We start from the raw sequence: 21,859 nt of genomic DNA, 5'->3' as shown, positions 1-21,859 counted from the left end.
CGCTCCCCAGCGGCTGTCTTGCAGGATACTTGGCTTGTCCAATTCAAAGTGAGCACAAAGGATGTTGGGTCAACTCCGAAGGTGGGAAAGGTCTCCTGTACCTTCCCTTTTGCATCACCCCTAACTCCTACCATATTCTGGGCCATTATCATTTTTTAAAAAAATAAATAAATTTATTTATTTATTTATTTATTGGCTGCATTGGGTCTTCGTTGCTGTGCACAGGCTTTCTCTAGTTGTGGCGAGTGGGAGCTACTCTTCTTTGCGGTGAGCAGGCTTCTCATTGCGGTGGCTTCTCTTGTTGCGGAGCACGGGCTCTGGGCATGGAGGTTCAGTAGTCGTGGCACGCAGGCTCAGTAGTTGTGGCTCACGGGCTCAGTAGTTGTGGCACGCGGGCTCAGAAGTCGTGGCTCATGGGCTTTAGAGCGCAGGCTCAGTAGTTGTGGCGCACGGGCTTATTTGCTCCACAGCATGTGGGATCTTCCCAGAGCAGGGCTCGAACCCGTGTCCTCTGAATTGGCAGGCGGATTCTTAACCACTGCGCCACCAGGGAAGTCCTCTTTTTTAAAAAAGTTTATTTTTTAATCTTTTGGCTGCGCTGTGCATGGCATGTGGGACCTTAGCTCCCCGACCAGGCATCGAATCCGTGCGCCCTGCAGTAGAAGCACAGAGTCTTAACCGCTGAACTGCCAGGGAAGTCTCTGGGCCATTCTCTTTATGAGGCTTTCAGCAAAGGTATTGAGTTTCCCCAGCTCATCAGAGAGGCCAACACAGGAATCCAAGGCCCCCACTTTGAAGTCAAGAATAGTGAATTTGGTGTCATCAGACAGGTTGGACTTCGCGGTTACTATCTTCTTGTAAATTTTCCTTATTGCCAAGGGCAGAAATTAAGCAAAACTCCCACATGCTTCCTGTCTTATTTTATGCAGTTCCCAGAGCTAGCAGGACACTGGCTACACTTTGGGGGCTGCAGGCAGCGGTGGGCACGTGGCCAGAGTGCAGAGCCAAGCACACCGAGGGCTGCCAGGAGGCTGCGGCTTCTTGTCTTCAATTTTTATGTGTTGTCAAATATTTCAATTTTTCAAAGCTTCCTGAATAGTTTGGAATCTCCGATGTATCCACGGGAAAGACCATTTTGTTAGTTTTAGTCTCTGGGAAGCAGATGCTGGGAGAATTAGGAGCACACACAGTTTGGGAGGCAATGCCCACAGGTAAGATTAAAGAGGAAGCAGAATTGAGCAGAGAGGACTTGGGAAATGGATCTGATAAAGTTTCAGGCAACACAGTGGGGTGGTCCAGAGGCAGAGTTTCCCCACTGGAGGAGTCCTGAACTGGACAGAAGTAACCAGACCCTGCATCCCTGCTGTGATTTGCTCAGTAATTGGCTGGCTGACTGGGAAAAGGGGAAACCAAGGCAGATCCAGAAAGCAACAGGTGGAGCCTGTCCACTAAGGGGACCACTTGCAGCGAAGCGGCACCCTGTGGAGATCCAGGTGGCACACCTCCACAGTAGCTACAAAATATCTCTGTAAAGGATCTACTTCCACTCCTTAGCAGGGCTTGCTTACTTGATGAGTCTTTTTTGGAGAAGTGGATTTCAGTCACTGAGTCCCTCACTCATTTAACAGATATTTGCAGGGCTACGGTCTTCACCATCCCTGTGCCAAGGAGAGCATCACTGCCTTCCACGAGCTGGAACTCTAGTGGGCAGTCAGGCCACCACCCAGGGCTCCACGGCGGGGAATCAGGCTGCTAATGCAGGCGTCACAGGGCGCTGTGGTGTGTCAAGGCCAGCTCTACGCCCAGTCTCCTGGACCAGGACTGACCTCCCAGTGGACGCACAAAACCAACCTGTCTATCTGATCTTCCTGGTGGTTAAAAGTCTGGATGACTGGGGACTTCCCTGGTGGCGCAGTGGTTAAGAATCTGCCTGCCAATGCAGGGGACACGGGTTCGAGCCCTGGTCCAGGAAGATCCCACATGCCACGGAGCAGCTAAGCCCATGAGCCACAACTACTGAGCCCGAGTGCCGCAATTACTGAAGCCTGCATGCCTAGAGCCCATGCTCCACAATAAGAGAAGCCACCACAAAGAGAAGCCCACGCACTGTAACGAAGAGTGGCCCCGCTCCCCGCAACTAGAGAAAGCCCGCGTGCAGCAACAAAGACCCAATGCAGCCAAAAATTAATTAATTAATTTAAAAAAAAAGTCTGGATGACTGTAAATAAATGGTGTTACAACTGCCATGCCTATATTTTCTATAAAACATACATGGCTGATTACTAAGATGAATCTCATTTCAGTTTCAGCTGGGATGTAAGAGCGGATGAGCAGATTTCTTCTCCTTAGGAATCCCCACATCAGTCAGCTGTAGGGAGCTGAGGTCCAAAATCAGGGAGACGTGGGGTCCGAGATGATGCGTGAGACCTCAAAGCCACGGCAAGGAGAGATACCAGAGGAGATGAAGGAAAAAGCCAACAGAGAGGGAAGCTAGAAATAAATCATAAAGATAACAGCCTAGACTTAAGATACTTAACTATAAGCCACACCCTAATCTAAGTGAGAGGCATTAAGACATTTAATAGCGACGCTGATAATAACAGATGCTGTTATCCTTATTTTACAAATGAGGAAACTGAGACTCTTTGGAAATGGAGCAGAAATGCAGAGAGAGACAGGACAAGTTGCATTCAGCTCCGGGGACAGGGTCTGAGAGATGAGCTACTGATAACCCCAAGGTGCAGTGAGATAAACTCCTGTGCAGGATAAGGTACATCTGGGCGCCCCAGGTGGTTCCCATGGGATTCCCCATTAGGAAGAGGAGTCAGGGTCCCTTTCCTCCACCCCCTGCCGCCCAGGCTTGTGACAGCATTGGCTGATTGGTGCACAGACGTCCCCAGTCCCCACCTGGGCATCAGGCACAACTTACATGTATCAGCTATGGCTGGGCTGTCACTCTCATCATATTTGTGGAGGTCCCTCACTTGAGTCTTTAGTGGGCACACAGTTTATTACTCTAGGATATTCGAATTGCCCACTGGCTGTCCAGAAATTGAAGAAATGTCACTCCAGGCACACATTTCATAAGTTACCATTTGCATTGGCCATGATCTTGGAGTACCTAATGCAGAGAAATCCTGCTGCGGATGGGAATGTGGGTGAAATTTAAGACGAGCCGCCTCCAAATGCAGACACCATGATGAATAGAGGGTGATAAAATGGTCATTTGGCAGATGGCTGGATGTAATAAAGGATGTACAATGGTTGGCCAGGGAGCCTTTTCGAGGAGGGAGGATGGATTTCTTAGGAGGAATAAGGCTCCATCAAAACCCACCTCCCCTCTCGGTGCTGCAGGATTGTCTGGCCTGAAGTTGAGAGCTACATTAATTAAGGAGACGATAACTCTTCACTGAGCAGCTGCTGTGTGTCGAGGACTGCCTGGGGCTTGGGTATAAAACAGGAAAAAAAGGCAGATGGAAATCCCCTCTCTCATGGGACTCTCATTCCAGTGGGGAAGATAGAAAATAAACAGGCATATGTGTGAAATATACAGTACCTCTGAGGCTGCTGATAATAGTACAGCGGGGAAGAGGAAGAAAGAGTGTGATTGGTGGGCAGGGGTAAAATTTTAGGAAAGTAGTTAGCAATATCGCACTGAAAAAGGGATCCCGTTGGAACAATTCAGTGTAGCAACTGAAAGGCAGAATAACGAAATGATAACGATAATTTTAATGATTTTAAGTAGTGGAGCCAAGTCTGTTTGTCTATGGGTTGATCTTTGATGTTTGAGTGGGTTATGGCTACTTCTACAAAATTACATATTCATAGCACGTTGTGTTAAAATGAAGGTTACTCTCTGCTTTGTTACTCAAGCTGAAAATTATCCCCTTTAAATTCCTCATCCTATGATCAAATCTCAATATAACACGTAAAAGGGCACTCCCAAGAGGAGATTCCCCAACCCTACCTCGAACTGGGGTTTAAATAGGAGGGAGAAGTTGTGGAAATTGCTGTAGTTTGATCAAAGAAGAGTTTAAAAAGCTTCATTTTTAGAAATGCCGTCCAACTGAACTTTTTAAATTTTCCCAAGCTTATTCTAGGGTCCAGACGTGGGGAAAGCAGTCCAAGAAAGGAAAAAGATAATCTGAGGAATGAAAGAGAAAGGGTTAGAGTCTGATTAATATTATTAATTTTCCATTTTACAAGAAGTATGAGGAAACAAGTCAGAGCAGCTATAAGAAAGGAAAAAAGTTGCAAATACAACAAGCTAGTGAGAAACAGACTCACAAAAGAGAAGCAGACTCACAGATGTAGAGCACAAACTAGTGGTTACCAGTGGGGAGAGGGAAGGGGGAGGGGCCAGATAGGGGGAGGGGAGCAAGAGGTATAAAGCAAGCTATAAGGATGTAGTTAGTGTACAACACAGGGAACGTAGCCAATATTTTATAATATCTATAAATGGAGTATAACCTTTAAAAAATTTGAATCACTATATTGTACACCTGTAACTAACACAATATGATACATCAACTATACTTCAATAACAAAAATTAAAGAAGAAAAAAAACTGCTCAAGAGAAAAAAAAGGACAAAAGTTGCAAATGTGACTATACCCTCATCCCTCACCAGACACCTGGGGCCCTTGACAATGTCTTATAAGCCTCTGCAGCTCCCAGACATCAGGTTCCATATCTGATCAAGAGTTCTCATTTTAGGACAAAGTTTATGGGAAAATTAAATGTCAGAAAGAAACTTCGGGTAGCATCAAATGTGACTTTCATACCCTTACATTATTCAAAGGCAAGACTTTACGGCTTTGAAAAGGCCTTGTTAATTTCTGTTTTTCAGAAATAATGGTTTATGGTGTTATGTGATGGTAGAAAATCCTTCTTGAACACTTGAAATCGCCGCATTGACCTTTTGTCGGAATATCCATCCTTAGGTGAGAGAGGACCTCGGTTCCATCACTTTTTTTCCCCAGAAAGTAAGGGAACCCAAGTGCTATGCTCCTTAGAATGGGGCTCACACCACTGGCGGAAGGGAGAGGGTTTCAGCTGCTGTCACAGCCCAAGGCTTAAAAAAGAACCACACTGGGCTTCCCTGGTGGCGCAGTAGTTAAGAATCTGTCTGCCAATGCAGGGGACATGGATTCGAGCCCTGGTCCGGGAAGATCCCACATGCCGCGGAGCAACTAAGTCCGTGCACCACAGCTACTGAGCCTGCACTCTACAGCCCGCAAGCCACAACTACTGAGCCCACGCGCCACAACTACTGAGGCCGCAAGCCACAACTACTGAGCCCACGAGCCACAACTACTGAGCCCACGTGCCACAACTACTGAAGCCTGTGTGCCTAGAGCCCGTGCTCTTCAACAAGAGAAGCTACCACAATGAGAAGCCTGCGCACCGCAACAAAGAGCAGCCCCTGCTCACCACAACTAGAGAAAGCCTGTGCACAGCAACAAAGACCCAATGCAGCCAAAAATAAGTAAACAAATAAATAAATAAAAGTAAAGTTCCCTTTAAAAAAGAACCACATTGTTCATTTGCTTTCCAGTTATCTTTCCATTCCCTTCATTACATTAAAATAAATTCTCAAGTTTGGCAAGAGTTTTTATTATGAATGGATGCTGAAGTTTGTCAAATGCTTTTTCTGCATCTGTTGAGATGATCATGTGGTTTTTGTTAATGTGGTGTATCACGCTGATGGATTTGTGAATGTTGAACCTTCCTTGTGAACTTGGGATGAATCCCACTTGGTCGTGCTGTATGATCTTTTTTATGTGTTGTTGGATTCGGTTTGCTAATACTGTGTTGAGAAATTTTGCATCTATATTCATCAAAGATATTGGCCTGTGATTTTCTTTTTTGGTGGTGTCTTTGTCTGGTTTTGGTATCAGGGTGATGGTGGCTTCATAGAATGTCTTTGGGAGTGTTCCCTCCTCTTCAATCTTTTTGAAGAATCGGTATAAGTTCCTCTTTGTCTGTTTGGTAGAATTCACCTGTGAAACCAACTGGTCCTGGACTTTTGTTTGTAGGGAGTTTTTTTTTATTACAGATTCTATTTGTTTGATGCTAATACATGCCAAACACCTCTCTAATACCAGCAAATCATCTTTTTTAATGAAGAGAAAGCTAACCTCAGATCAGAGCCTTTGTCAGTCAACTGAATCTAACTGGAATTTAGTAACATTATTTTGCATCCATTTCATATTTGGAGAAAGTGTTTTTTTTTTTTTTTTTTTTTTGGTGATGAGTGATACATATTTCCATTTCTGGTAGAGACATAAAATTTCCTTTATAAATATATTCATTTAAATACAATCAAGGGAGTCAAAGGTAAAAATTTTTTTTAATTTTTAAAATTAATAGCAGAATTAAAAATTATAACTAAAAATTCTTAAAAAGCTTTTTTTTCTTAAAACATATCACTTGCAAAATGGGTTTGCCTATTCTCAGTCTTCCACAGCATGACATTTTGAAAAGTCATTGCCTTAGTCATTCCCATAAAATATTTTTAAACTTGATGAACAGCAAGGGGTCAGTCCTGACTTTATCAGTGTGTGTATTTCATGACACCCAGGTGTTTGGGAATAAAGACGTTTCTTCAGTGCAGACCTGTTTTTCACTTAACAGCTGCACATTAGTGCCTGGGAAAGGGAAAAGATAGATAAAGAGAGAGAGAGGGAGAAAGAGAGGGAGGGAGACAGAGAGAGAAATAATAGATAGATAGATGATAGATAGACATAATACATTGATAGGTAATAGATGACAGATAAATAGATAAATGATAGATGATTGATAGAAAGATAGATAGATAGATAGATGATAGATACAAATAAATCTACATACAGTTGACCCTTGAACAACATGGGTTTGAATTTCATGGGTCTACTTATATGGGGATTTTTTTTTAATAGTAAATAGTACACAGAATGTACAATACCAAGAGTGAACCCTAGAAGTATGGAATTTCATGTTTCTAATATGTCCATATAGGTTCATCCTTGGTAGAAAATATGCTGTTCTGGTGAGTGCTGTTGATAATTGGGGAGACTATGCACGTGAGAGGACAGGGGGTAGAAAGGAAATCTCAGTTTTGTTATAAACCTAAACCTTCTTAAAGATAAAGCTTAAAAAATCGTAAACAGTACAGTGCTACACCATCTGTAGTTGGTTGAATCCATACGTGTGGAACTACAGATGCAGAAGAACTGTGTATAGGGAGGACTTCACTATAAATTATACAAGAATTTTCAACGGCATGGAGGTTGGGTGCTCCTAATGGCTGCACTGTTTGAGGTTCAACCGTAAATACATGCATTCATTCGTACATACATACACACATACAATCCTATATCATGTTTTCTTTGGAGCCCAACTCTCTTCATTCCATAGGATCATGTGATCCATCTATTATTGCATACGAAAGTCTCATCATTCTCAGTGCTGCGTAGTACTCCAGTGAGTGAATAGACCATGATTCAGCCATCCATTCTACTGTGGGTGTGCTTTTGGATACTTCCCTATTTGGGGCTGTGACAAGCAGAGCTGCCACGGACATTCCCGGTGTGTCTCTTGGGGGATTGCACGTGCACTTCCAGGGTGCATCCACACACAGGAGTCAGAAGGAATGCACGTGCACAGCTTTGGGAGATAGTGCCTGAGAATTCATCAAAGGGCTGGTACCAATTCACTCTCCATCAGCAGAGAATATCAGGGTTCTGGTCACCCCTCATTCTTGCCAAGACTTTGCAAATTTTTTTTTCATCTGAGCCATCTTGGTGAGTGTATAGGGGTACTGCATTAGATTTCCCTTGGGAAGCTTTCCTAGGTTTCTTGGCCACTTAGCCTCTTCAGTGAGGTGCCTGTTCAAGACATGGGCTCATTTTTTCTACTGAGTTTAGAGGGTTAGAAGTGAGGGTAGTTGTTACTCTTGGGGAACAGTAGGGATGGGAAGAGGACGTGAGTGGGTTTTCTGGAGCCCTGGTGATGTTCTGGATTTTTATCTGGGTGTTTGGAGTTTGTAAAGTTCAAGCTCTGCACATGTTCTGTATAAACTTACAAAAAGTTTAAAAGAAAAGTGAAAATTACAAAAAAAAATAGCAACAAGAAGATGTTCATATGTTCAAACCCTGGTGGGTTGTACACAAAGGATTGGAGAGTGGGAAGCATGGGCTGGTACAGTTGATGGGGGTCAGGACCTAGATGAGATCCTGACCTCATGGTCACAGGGTCTACAGTTCTATGACCATGTGTCTTTGCTGCCCAGCCTGGGCTGGAGGGATGGCGGCACTGCTCTGTGTTCCCAGATGCTCTTTCTTCCTCACTCCACAAGCCATAATGGATGTCTTTCCAATCATTAATGTATTTATCACTCATCTGCTTGAAAACCCTCTATAGCTCCCAGGATCCACTGAATAAAGAACAATAGTTTAGCAATAACTCAGAAGACCCTTCACGGTCTGGCTCCCATCAACCAACCACATCACACGTGCTTGTTCCCTGTGCCTCTTCAGCTCCTATCTTACAGGTGGGGTCATAAGTTACCTGGTTCTAAAGTGTAGGAGAATCTCCACTCTCTCCATTTTACATAGGGGATAATTTGGTACATGTGAGAAGGAAGTAGCCAGTCTAAAAGGAGGGGGAAAGCTAGAAACCTGTTACCTTTCTTTTTATCAATAAAAGATCATGAGAGCATTTATTACGTGACTCAAGAAAATATTCTTTCACTTTTCTATGTACTCTGAATATACTCGTATACTCTTCTCTTAGAAGCAACTGCTAGATAAACAAACAAACAATAAATGCCAAACCCATATAAGTACATGAGAGAAGATTAGATACAGGGAGGGGAGGGAGTGGGGTTGCCCTGCTGGTGGGGAGGAAGGGAACCCCCTCTGTCGTATGAATGCAGTCAGTATGGCCTGTTTTCCATTTTTCTTCAGTTTACAGGTCTCAAGCTCTACTCTTTGGTATACAGAATGCATTACTCGAGTCAGTTACCTGTGTGCAGTTTCTTCTTCATCTCTCTCTTAGGCAAAATACTGATTGAAATTCGACCCGGAGTTACGCAGTCATGTCTGAAGGCCGTGGGCCCATAGCATTTGTGTGAATATTGTTTGACAGATGTGAGATGGTTCAATCCCAGATGCCTCCTCATGGTGCTATTCTAGATGCAGAGAGAAATATTATTGGAAGTATTTGTAATTCACAGCAAATGTCGTCAAAATGCCCCCCAGAAACACATATGGGCTCATGAGCTGGCTTTCCATCCATACAAAGGAAGTGACTGAAATTCTATCTTCAGTTATAAATTAACTTGGGGAATTTGGAAATATCCCACAATAGCTCTGTGCTGGAGATACTTGTGAATTTCAATCTGTCAATACCCACAAGTAATTCTGGGACATTTACAACACACAGACGCGGGAGCTCGGGACATCTGGTTTACCAGCCTCTCTCCCGCTAGTTGAGCTGGTCCATGTGCTCCTATTGGCTGTCAGGAGCCATGATGATTTCACGCAGGTGGATGCCTGAGTCAAACTCATTTAACTCAATCGATGGGGTTATTGTTCTGAGGCCAAAATGTCTCCAATTCATATCTTACTTTTGTTCCTCATATTATATGATGTGGTGTTAATTTCTGAGTGACAGCTTCCTCCCAGCTCTATGAAAACGATGGAGGAAATAAGAGAACGTCTGCTGAGCACTCCCCTGCCATACCTTTTCATTTCACCAGTCACACCACAGCAGCGAAACAAATATTACAGTCTTGTGTAAAGTTTTATAACTAATCCAATAAATGATAGGAGCCTCCTAGCCTCAGCAATTCTCACTTGGGATGTGCTTCTCCTCCAATATGTTTAATCCTCAATGATTGGTGTTGTGGTGCCACTAAGGTAAAAATCCTTAAAGAACCTGAAATTCATTAGGATATGGCCTTCATTACAGCACAGGAATGGTGGGCTGTAGTCATCTCCCTTCTATGGATTTAATCTGAACCCACATACAGGTATTTGCTGCAGGGGTCACTAATGTGAAAATGGAAAACCGTCAAAGGAAACTTGGAAACCCTGCTTGAAAATTGTGTTTGATTTCCTTCTCCTGTAGCACTGGAAGGAATGCCTGAGTCTCATTACTACCTTTCTTCTTGAAAAGATTGTGCACTTCGTCTTGGCTAATAACCAGTCAAGCCTGCATCCTGAGTTATCTCAATACGGCAAGCTCACTGTCAATGGAAATCCACCTGTAAAGAAGGAGAAAAATTCAGATTAGGTGATATTGCCAAAGTCCATCACTTAATCCATAAAGATTAAAGTTGTCACTCACTAACATGCACCTCTTACCATCCTGTTGAGGATTTCTTGAATTCAGGGAGAAACTGATGCCACAAAAATCTGATTTCTAGGAAAAAATAAGGAAGAAAATATAAAAAGGGATATCTGCTGTTTTGTTTCTTTTATGTTATTTTCTTTTTTAAAAAACTTTTCTCACCCCTTCCAAGCCCCCACCTAACTAGGGATCAGAGTTCTGCATTTAGATGGTCCAAAATCAGCTTTCTGAACAGGGGACACCTACAAAAGGATCATGCAGTTTATTCCCCAGGGAAATAAAAAAGTAGCTATAAACCTTTACCAGGTGCAAGGACAGCAATGAGACACCATCATCATCACCATCATCATCATCATCATCTAACTGTAAAAACAATCATGAACAAGGATTGTGTCTCCTTTATTCACTGTTGTCTTACTTGGCTAGGACTGCCATCAAAAATGCCATAGAATGGGTGGCTTAAGGAACAGAGATGTATTTCTCACAGTTCTGTAGGCTAGCTGTCCAAGACCAAGGTTGTAGCCAATTCAGTTTTTGGTGGGACTTTTCTCGACTTGAAGACAGCTGACTTCTTTTTGTGTGCTCACATCGCAGGGAGAGAGAGACAAAGAGATGGCAGGGCAGGGGGAGAGCGAGAGAGAGAGAGCGAGAGAGAGAGAGGGAGCGCTCTGGCATCTCTTCTTATAGGGGCACTAAACCTATGACCTCATTTAAACCTAATTACCTCCCAAAGGTCCCAACTCTAAATACCATCACATTTGGGGACTAGGGCTTCAGCATATGAATTTTGAGGGGACAAAACATTCAGTCCCTAGCACTGTCACCCCAAGTATAGGACAGTACTGGTGTGTAGTAGATGATTATCCAATATTCTGTGAAAGAAAGAAAAGAAAGAAAGAAAGGAAGAAAGAAAGGAAGAAAGAAAGAAAGAAAAAGAAAGAAACGAGAAAGAAAGAAAAAAGAAAGAAAGGAAGAAAGAAAGAAAGAAAGAAAGAAAGAAAGAAAGAAAGAAAAAGAAAGAAAGAAAGAGAAAGAAAGAAAGGAGGAAAGAGGGTTCCAAATTTGTTTTTTCTCTTCCCTTGGTACATACAAATCTGTATTAGATTATTTTTTGCCAATTGAACCCCACCACTACTCCCTTCTAAGCCTGGGGACTACTTTCCAGAAATCTCTTCCACTGAGAGGAAATCAAATGAGATTGGGAAGGCAAAAATGAAGCAAAAGCCATTATCACCCCGAGCCCATGGTAGATAGATGTGACGGCTTCACAGCACTCAGGACAAGCTCAGAGCAGCTTATCAGACTTTTTCTGAGCGCCACTGCTTCAGGCTGAAATCACTGTGACTTCCCCTCTGATCCCCAGCTGCAGCCTCCAGACCATCCCTCTCCCAGGTCTGCCCACAGTCTAATTCCAATAGTAAACCTATTAAACCCGCCATACTTGATACAGACAGATATACTATCCAGACTGACACAAAATCCTAAAGGATTTTTTTGCTTTTGTTGTGTAATATTTTTATCTTCTTGGCATCTCCTCCCAAAATATTTTATCTCACAGAAGTCTTCCTAGCACCTGCTTTTTGAAGATAAAAAGATGATTGGGATTTGTATAGGTTAATGAGAGGAAGATTATACTAGCAGAGAGCACAGGGCAAACAAGGTCAGACCCTGGGAATAACCATGGCATAAACAGGTATGAACAAAGGACATGTGTATACATTGTAAATGCGTTCAGGTGTGAGGCATACAAAACTCAGCCAACAAGAACAGGGGCCAATAGGAGCTTTCTCCTGTTATAATTGCTACCAAAGAGGAAAATGTTTCCCGGAAGGAACCAGAAGACATCTCCTAATGTCTGATTGGCCATAACATGGTCACATGTCCCATCTCTGGCCCAATCACTGACAGGGGAATGGGATTACCTGATTGGATTAGACCAATCATGAAACACCCCCTGGGATGGGGGTGGGGCTAATGTTGCCCATCACTGTGGGTTCCCAACCTGGTCAGTCACAAAGCAGAGGATCTCTACACCAGGGGGTCAGGCATGATTCTGCGTGATAGATGGGTGGAGCTGAAATTACATTACAACTCAAGGTGACTAAGTGATTCCCTTTCTATAACCCTTTGGAACCTTCTGCCTGCGTCGTGAGGAATTTGTTCGTTTCATGCCTATATATCTCTGAATCCTTTCTGATACTCTGGAAGCTTCCTTTCTGACATAAAGTAAGCAGAACTCAGGCTCAAAGCCTAAGGCAAGTAGCAGCATCTAGGTCATGATGTTCTGTATTTGTCTTATTTCCATAATTACCTACTATTTTTGACACATGATAATGGTTTTCCATTCATAGTATTTATGCAGTTTCCTGTTTTTAAAATTTCCTTTAAAAATACATGTATTTAAGTAAAATAAGAATTTTAAAGTAAATATTATGTAGATAATGGTACAAATATTATTGTAATGGTGGGAAAAGTTGTAAGAACAGTTCAACAAAAATCTGAAATTGGAAAATGCTGATTAAACCATAGTAGAAGAGAAGGTTTGGGAGAGAAATAGGCGTGAAAGGCAACAAGACCCCTAAGGAAAAAATGAAATCTGCCTCTAGATTAAGTTCTAAGGTAAAATATATATTTCTTCCTTCTGACAGCATCTCACCCCACCACAATAAATCTCCAAACACACAAATTGTTGTAGATTTAAACATCAAAATATTGTGTTGTTTCAAAATTCACTTGAGCCAACAATGGCATTTTGCCACTAACAACAATAAAAATTCTTATTATTTCTGAAAACAGCCTGATATGTTCCAGGTCATTACTAACCATCTACTGATTTCTTGTTATGAAATTTGGAACTAAAATGACAGAAGAATACATGAACTGATATATGTGCATGTATAACACACACATCTACACACACATACACAGTGTTTTACATAGTGTTTCTTCATTCTGGTGCATGCAAACAAAAGCTATTTTAAAAATCATGGTGGGTAATATCAATATTTCTCACCCAAAAGAATCTGCTTCTTGCTATATATTTAAAATAGGCTCAGAGGCATAAATATATTGATTCTGGTTATTACATATTTTAACAATGTTTTCCAGCCATTAGACAGTCCCATTGGTGATGTAAAAAATGACTTTAGGTGACGCTCAGAGAGCATTTCATTTAACAACATAGGGTCACATCATGAGACATTTTATTTCATTTTCGATTTTTATTTCAATTCTCTTTCAACCTTCCACATGATATTGAGGAGAAAGTCTCATTTTGAGGGTGGGATGTCTTTGACATCTCCAGCCCTTACTGGTTTTCCTTTTCATCAGAGACAGCAGTGACCATCACAGCCAGTAGCTTTGGCGAGAATCAGGTGACATTTCTTTAGACCAGTTAGAATGTTTAGCTATGATTAACATCTGAAGGGGGCAGAGCAGATGATGAATTGGCTTGCACAACCAGCAGTCTGGAGGAATGCAGTTCCCAGAGATCTCAGTCTGTGCTTGTACATGTGTTTGTTTGTTTTTCTTACCTGGACACATATAGTTACCTGGGCTTCAAACATGAAATGCTTACACATTAGCTTCCCAAGCAGGAAAGAGATGAACAGCAGAGCAACAAAAGTCTTTGAAAAGCTCTATCTTTTTCTTCTTGGAAAGTTTTTTTTTTCCCCCCACATTTTGGTTTGTCTCTTTATTTTGTTTTCCCACAAGCTCTACTTTTGACTGCCCTTTCTGACTTTCTGGCCACTACTGGGTCACATGGTCACCCTTAGACCAATCGCAGGCAAGGGGGCTTGGTCTCAGAATGAATCAGGCTTCATTCCTGGGACTGGGGGTGGCATATGGGACCACTCAATTGGGATCAGTTGGCAGGGAAAGAGGAGAAAGGGCTTTGGTTGGGCAATGAGGAGAGTGGGTCACATTTTTATCTGCATAATATTTTTCTATTTAATTTCTGTTTATAACAGTGATCTAAAACAGAAAAACGGTGAGATAATTAGAAGAAACACTACACTGACTCTATCTTATAAGGTAGCTAAAAATGTGGGCTTGTTTAGCCCTTAGAAGAGGTTGTGGTATTTCCATACTTTTGTCATTTTGAACTATTATTTTAGACACCTTTTCTTTGCTTACCAGATATTTTCTTAGTTTACAACTTTTCCTTGACCAAGTTGCCATGAATCTCAAATGAGGAGCATTTGAATTAATGAGGTGTATGGGTCATAAAGTGTTTTTTTCAGAGCAAAGGATGCCTTAATTATGTCTAGAGATACATGGAAAGCTTTCTGTTGCCTATCCCCAGCTATTCTACTTCTCACTTTTGCTGATACAATTCACTCTCTTAGGGTCTTTCTGATCTCCTTTGTCAACAGCATGTGACCAAATCCTTGCCAAAGTTACCTGTGGGAAAATCTGATTGAGGGGTTCTATAAAGGTATTTTTTATTAATTAAAGAGACCCCTGACTTTGTCCTGCTTTTAACTATGATCGGATGAGGGCGTGATGCTTGGAGCGCTGGCAGCTATTTTGGTGTCATGAGATGGTGAACATAAGGACCAAGCTAATAGACTGAAGAAACTGGAGCAGAAAGATGGAAAAATCCTGGGTGTTTAAAGATATCTACAAGCTTCTGAACCAACTATGTGGTCACTCAGCTTTAGACCTGTGTTGTATGAAATAATAAAACCCTATTTTATAAATCCATCTACTTGAGTATTTGTTAGTGGGCACTGATACAAAGGTGCATTGGAGGATTCCCAATGAAACTGAGTTTCTAATGGTCAAATCCCCAAAACTATAATGCACAGGTGAAGAATATATTCTGGGCTCCCATGCAGTTTTCCCAGAGGTTCTAAAAAATGCAGAACGTTTCCTATTGCTTTAGCATGAAACTGACATTAGCACAACTACCCTTTCTTTGACAGTGCAAATTTCACTTTTTCATGTGTATGTTACTCTTGGCTTAGTTCATGGCATGCATTCAGCAAAGCATACAGACCCTTCCACCCCTCTATTCAACATTTCAGAGATCTGACCTGGATATGTGAGTTTCAATAAAGAAAGATTGCTAAATGCAGTCAAAACCATAGGGATGTGGAATTGAGTTATGGGGGTCAGGGAGTCTGGCTTATTTCTTTTTATTTCAGCAAAAAGCACTACTTTCTGATACCACAGTCTTTGGAAATATCTCATAAGATAAATATAAAAGTACATTTCTTTTTGTCAGCTTGATGAGTGACCCAGTAAAAATCACCAAACTCTCTTAGCAGACTGAACATATGAAAATTATTTTCCAGTTCAGATATATTTATTCTTCCTAAAAAAAAAAAAAAAAAAAATTCCAGCTGAAGCTGAGCTCCCTCCAATAGTGTCCAGGATTTTACTGGGTTTATAAAAAGTAATGATTTTATTAAACTGTAAAACCATGACAGATGGAGAAACTATAATTTAGAGAGATTAAATGAGCTGAATTTTATATGCCTCTAGCATTTAAGGCATTGAAAAATATCAAAATAATTGGGAAACGATGCATTGTAGACACCAGGCTATTTCTCAGCTGAACAGCTAATAATCACTCCTTACAAGGCTCCAGATGTGTGTTTCCTCTAATAATGGGGAGTTAAAAATAACACTCCTAATTCTTCCTCCAAATGATGATCAGCTGTCCCCCGCCAGGCATTCCACAGGAGGGAAGGGTGTTGAGTGCCTCGGAGCCCCTCCACAATAAAGAAATAAGCATGTTCATTCCATTGTTCAAATGCACTCTTAATTACTTCAGAACTTGCTCCAAACTTTTCCAAGTCGACTCATGATAATGAGCTCTTGGGCTTTTGTCTTCCAGCTCACAACTTCATGCTAAATGGACCACAACCGGACATGCTGCCAGATGAATATTTATTCGTACTGGATTGTTGCTGGATTCCGAGTCTCGGGGCCTGCTAGCATAATTCAATTCCCTACTCACCTTCCCAACTCATCCATCTTTGAGGGGGTAAAAAGCATGATGCTGGCATAAGCTTCCGGTGCTGCACTGAACATTTCTCAGCTCAAGGGACTGACTGTACAATCTGCTTGACTTTACAGCCCTTCTTCCAGCCAGAGCACAGCGTGGATGGTGCAGAGAGAGAGGCTGATGGTCTCTTGTGCTCAGTTTCAGAGTCGTAGCAGCCTCCCTCTGCGTGTCCTAAGGGCAGTGTTGGACTTTCAACTCAGGACCGTTAGAATGAGCCACGGATCGGGAGGAAGGCTTGGATCTTAGTTCCAATTCCTACACCAGCTCACTGCGCTGGTGGGCGAGGTCTAACTGCTGGGGCCAGTTCATCCATAAAACGAAATACTAATATTCTGACCTCCCTGCCTCCAAGGTTCTTGACCAGATAAAGAGACTGTGGGAAAGCTTTTCGCAAGGTAGGAAGCACCTGGAGGTTGACCACCTCTGCCTCTGACCACGTCCTCCTCTTTAGGGCTGTAGCCCCCAGGACCAGGATGTCACCCCGTGAAGACAGACGTCAAACCCCACCTGGTGATTGACCTCCCTGGGGTCACAAGGGAGGAGAGAAGAAAACACAGATCACGTGGTCATAGCTGTGACACAGTCTGCAACACAATCTCGACTCTAATCCCCCCAAGTCCATGTCTGCCTGATGAGAATGCACTGCAGGCGACGTGGGACGGGAACACAGGTTTTTCTGTCCCGCTGCCCCTTTCAGATTTGCTCAAGGGAGGCAACATTTTCCTGCTCCAACGTGGTTTTCTGCTCATGTTTAAACAGTAGACCCTTGGCTACTAAAGACTCAACTTTATTCAAAGGGAGGTTTGTAATTTCCCGAGTGATTACCGTGTCTTTGTTATGGCTGCTCAGACCACTTCTGGGAGTTTATGCCACTGAAGTGACTCAGTGCCAGGGTTGACCAGGCCACAGTGACCAATTAGGTGCTTCAAGGTTTGGGGGTCGGAGCCAGGTGATGCCAACCCAACCCCCAGTGAGGGGAGGGGGCTGGAAATTGAGGTCAACTATGTCAGCATGCGCAAATGAACCTATCTGCGAAACAGAAACAGACTCACAGACGTAGAGAACAGACGTGGGGATGCCAAGGGGGGTTGGGGGAGACACGGATTGGGAATTTGGGATGAGCAGATGCAAACTATTTATAGGATGGATAAACAACAAGGTCCTGCTGTAGAGCACAGGGAACTAGACCCAATATCCTGTGATAAACCATCATGGAAAAGAATATGAAAAAGAATACGTATATATGTATAACTGAGTCACTTTGCAGCACAGCAGAAATGAACACAACATTGTAAATCAACTATACTTCAATAAAATTAATTTTAAAAAAGCTATATTGGGGCTTCCCTGGTGGCGCAGTGTTTGAGAGTCTGCCTGCCCATGCAGGGGACACGGGTTCGAGCCCTGGTCTGGGAAGATCCCACATGCCGCGGAGCAACTAGGCCCGTGAGCCACAACTACTGAGCCTGCGCGTCTGGAGCCTGTGCTCCGCAACAAGAGAGGCCGCGATAGTGAGAGGCCTGTGCACCGCGATGAAGAGTGGCCCCCTCTTGCCGCAACTAGAGAAAGCCCTCGCACGGAAACGAAGACCCAACACAGCCAAAAATAAATAAATAAATAAATAAATAAATAAATAAATAAATAAATGGCGGTGATATGAACAACATATGTACATATCAAACTTTATCAAAAAAAATTAAAAAGCAAAAGCTATATTGGCATGGTTCGATCACTCATACCTATGTGATGAAGCTCCAGTAAAGAAGCTCAGATGAGCTTCCTAGAAGGCAATGCTTTGCGCATGATGTCACACATCACAGCTGGGAGGAGGCAATGCCGTCCAGGATTCCGCAGGGAAAGGTCAGTTGGATCCCTCCCCAGGCATCCCTTCTTCTGACTGGTCCCAAGTGTACCCTTTAGCTATAATAAAATTACAACCCTAAGTATCGCACTTTCCTGAGTTCTGTGAACTTATTCTAGTGCATTATTAAAGCTGGGAGTGGTTTTCAGAGACCCCCCAAACACAGCTGGTATCAGAAATGTCTCGTGGGGACTTTTCCCTCTTTGCTTCCTTCTGTACGACCATTCGTAGCCAGTTGAGGTAATGAACACAAACTCACTTCCTTCACTAAAATATCCCATCCACGGTACAGATCAAAACTATGTTCTTGATTTATCTGCCAACCTTCTCCCTTCCCGTAGCTTGGGTCTCCTTCTGCAGGAAGCGTATGGTGACATGTTTTTGCTTCCTGTCTTCTCCTTTGGCCAATTCTCAGCCTCTGAGTGATTTTGTGACCCCCAAGGGTGTGAGCAGGGGATCCCGAGAAGAGCTGAAGGGTCAGGAAGAGTCTTACTTGAACTGTTAATTGAGTGAAAGAGCTTCATGCTCTCTGGACCCAGTACACGTTGATGCCACATCTTTGGTCCCTTCCCAAATTCTCTGTAAGGCTCACCTGTCCTGCAGCTTCCATGACCAAGAAAAGCATGTCACCCGTCCATCAGGCCACTGGCTCTCCTTCGGTAGCTGTAGGAAGCTCTGCCTAACTCTCCTCCTGATGGTCGCTGCGTTCACAGAGATCCCTCATCAGTCCCCTGGAGGACTTCACCCTGATTCTCCCTCAAACTCACCAGAGAAAGACAAATATCATACGATATCATTTATATGTGGACTCTAAGAAAATGATACAAATGAATTTATTTACTAAATAGAAATAGACTCACAGACATAGAAAACAAACTTACGGTTACCAAAGGGGAAAGGGGAGGGTAAGGGATAAATAAACAACAAGGACCTACTGTATAGCACAGGCAGTTACATTCCGTATTTTGTAATAACCTATATGGGAAAAGAATCTGAAAAAGAATATATATATATATATATATATATATATATATATATATATATACACACATACATATATATATGTCTCTATATATTATAACTGAATCACTTTGCTGTAACCTGAAACTAACACGACATTGTAAATCAACTGTACTTCAGTAAGATTAAATACATACATACATACATACCTACATACGTACGTACATAAGCCCATGTCTGGCCCCAGGAGCCCAGAATTAATCCATTGCTCTGAGACAGCAGTCTGGGGCTGGGGGCTACTGGCTGGCATTCCCAACGCCTGCCCTTCCTGGGTCTCGGAGTTTACCTAAACCTCGGATGGTGTGTGGTGGCTCGCTTAGAACAGCACCCAGCATGAGTGTTGATCTTTTCATCTGTTTTTATCATTCGAGATGCACTTTACAGTGATGACACTTCTAGAAGCTGTTGACTGAAATTAAAAATGCGCAAGAGAGCTCTGTGAGTTTCAGTTTTATTTGAGGACCTTACAGAGGACGATAGGCTGGGAGACAGCCTCTCAAAGAGCTCTGAGGAACTGCTCCTAAGAGGTGGGATGGGGGAGGCCAGTGTCTACACCTGTCATTGTTTGTCATTTCAGTCATTGGGTCAGATTTTATCATAAACTTAACAGGTTGTTTAATTCTAAACTTGCAATAAGGGACTTCCCTGGTGGTCCAGTGGGTAAGACTCCACGCTCCCAATGCAGGGGTCCTGGGTTCGATCCCTGGTCGGGGAACTAGATCCCGCATGCATACCGCAACTAAGAAGTCCGCATGCCGCAATTAAAAGGTCCTACATGTTGCAACTAAGACCTAGCACAGCCAAAATAAATAAATAAATACTTAAAAAATAAATCAATAAACTTGTGATAAAATACCAAAGCTGTGAGCAACTCCGTTTGGTTTTTTTTTTTTTTTTTTTTACATAATCTCAGGCCAAAGAAATAAAGGGAACAGTGACAGGTCAAGAATAACCTTGGCCATTTAACCTGGTAAAATATTTTTTAATGGGTAGAAAAGTCAGCCACACACAGACCCCAGATTTCAAAACAACCCCCATCTCACTGTAAAGTGCTTTTTCCCAGTGAGTAAAAAGGTGGCCTCTACTCTCTCAGCCTCTGCAGTATTTTGAGACCATCCTCAACCTAAAATAAAATAACCACAGTTCATCTAAGCAAGTGACCCAGACCAACAATTAAAGCCAGACTCATTTTCATAATTCTCCTAAAACACAAAGATTGGCTGGTTTTATCTATTGATAATATTCCAGCCTTCTTAGAGTAAGAGGAAAATTTCCCTAGTGGATTTTAATGCCTTTGGATGGTTACTTTCCATCTACAAAGTAATAGTGTTCCACGGGTCTCCAGCGAGGGAAGAGTTTATATTCACCTCTTCTCTGCACTTGCCGATATATTTTAAGTTTTCTAAAAACAAACAGCAACCCCACCATAACGCATATAAATTGTATAAATGCAGGAAGACATCTTCAGTAGGTGCTAAAGAACTTTGAGACAAAACCAAAACCAAAACCAAAAAAAAACAAGTGCAGTATTTGCACTTTGCACATAAACTTCTAAATAAAAACTGTTTTTTCTTTTATGAACCTCATTTTAAACTTTCTCTGTTCCTTCTATTTTTGAATCCAATTAGACTAACAGTTATATAGACAAGCTGAGATCTTGGGAGGAAGGCCTGGTGGCCAGTGGCTCCGTCCTCCTGTCTTCCGTTAGAAAAAGAACTAGATGAAGCTATTAGTGAAAAATATATTTTTTCATATTTCCGAAATAATGCTGATGGGGAAGAATGGACTTGGAAACCAGAGAGAGCATTTCGATTCATATTCTGCCAACTCTTTTGAAGCAGGAAATCACACTGCTGCTTCACACACGCAGCTTCACAAAGACCTCTACCTCTCTGTCCATTTATTCACAGGCTCCTGTGGGGCTTGGAGAAAGACACGGCTCGGTTTAGGGGGGATTATTAAGACATAGCAAGCTATTCAAACCCTGGATTTCCAAGGAGAGTTTGCTTTTCATCCTGAAAGCAAAATGTGGTATTTGCCGAAACGGCCAAGGTGATGCTGGCAGTTTTGAAAGTGGGTGCACAGCAAAAAGAGTCTGGAGGGCACTTGGTAAAGGCACTCACCGGTCTGCAGAAACACCTACAGAAATCTTCAGATCCAGCTAGAATTTCCAGTGGTTTTAGGTTTTCTCATGTCTCTAAAGGTCTGCCTGGCCTGCAGTATCAACGCCCTGGCGATCTTGGACCTATATAAGCCCCTGCCCCTCCCACAAATGCATATACATAGGAGCACACAGGTACATGCAGGCACGCATGCACACAGGTACATGCAAATTAAAAAAGCTTCTGCACAGCAGAGGGAACCATCAACCAAGCAAAAAGGGAATGGGAGAAAATATCTGCAAATAAGGTACCAAAGCTTTTGCACAGCAAAGGAAACCATAAACAAGACCAAAAGACAACCATCAGAATGGGAGAAAATATTTGCAAATGAAGCAACTGACAAAGGATTAATCTCCAAGATTTACAAGCAGCTCATGCAGCTCAATAACAAAAAAACGAACAACCCAATCCAAAAATGGGCAGAAGACCTAAATAGACATTTCTCCAAAGAAGATATACAGATGGC

General features: G+C 42.5%; 1 long non-coding RNA gene across 3 annotated transcripts in view; it reads right to left on the bottom strand.

Moving 5' to 3' along the window:
* Positions 1–471: 471 nt before the first annotated feature.
* LOC309610406 overlaps positions 472–21,859 on the bottom strand; it is a 104,459-nt gene continuing 83,071 nt past the window's right edge. For 2 of the 3 annotated variants that reach the window (XR_014233909.1, XR_014233910.1), the window contains one exon: positions 472–10,406. This is a non-coding gene — a long non-coding RNA (uncharacterized lncRNA). The remainder of the gene's footprint in view (positions 10,407–21,859) is intronic. The other variant, XR_014233911.1, reaches the window with a different exon arrangement.

This window comes from Balaenoptera borealis (genome assembly GCF_965194805.1).
Source record: "Balaenoptera borealis genome assembly, chromosome: 14".
Lineage (NCBI taxonomy): Eukaryota > Metazoa > Chordata > Mammalia > Artiodactyla > Balaenopteridae > Balaenoptera > Balaenoptera borealis.
The sequence above is the reverse complement of the archived record's forward strand: the minus strand, read 5'-3'. Positions and strand labels throughout refer to the sequence as shown.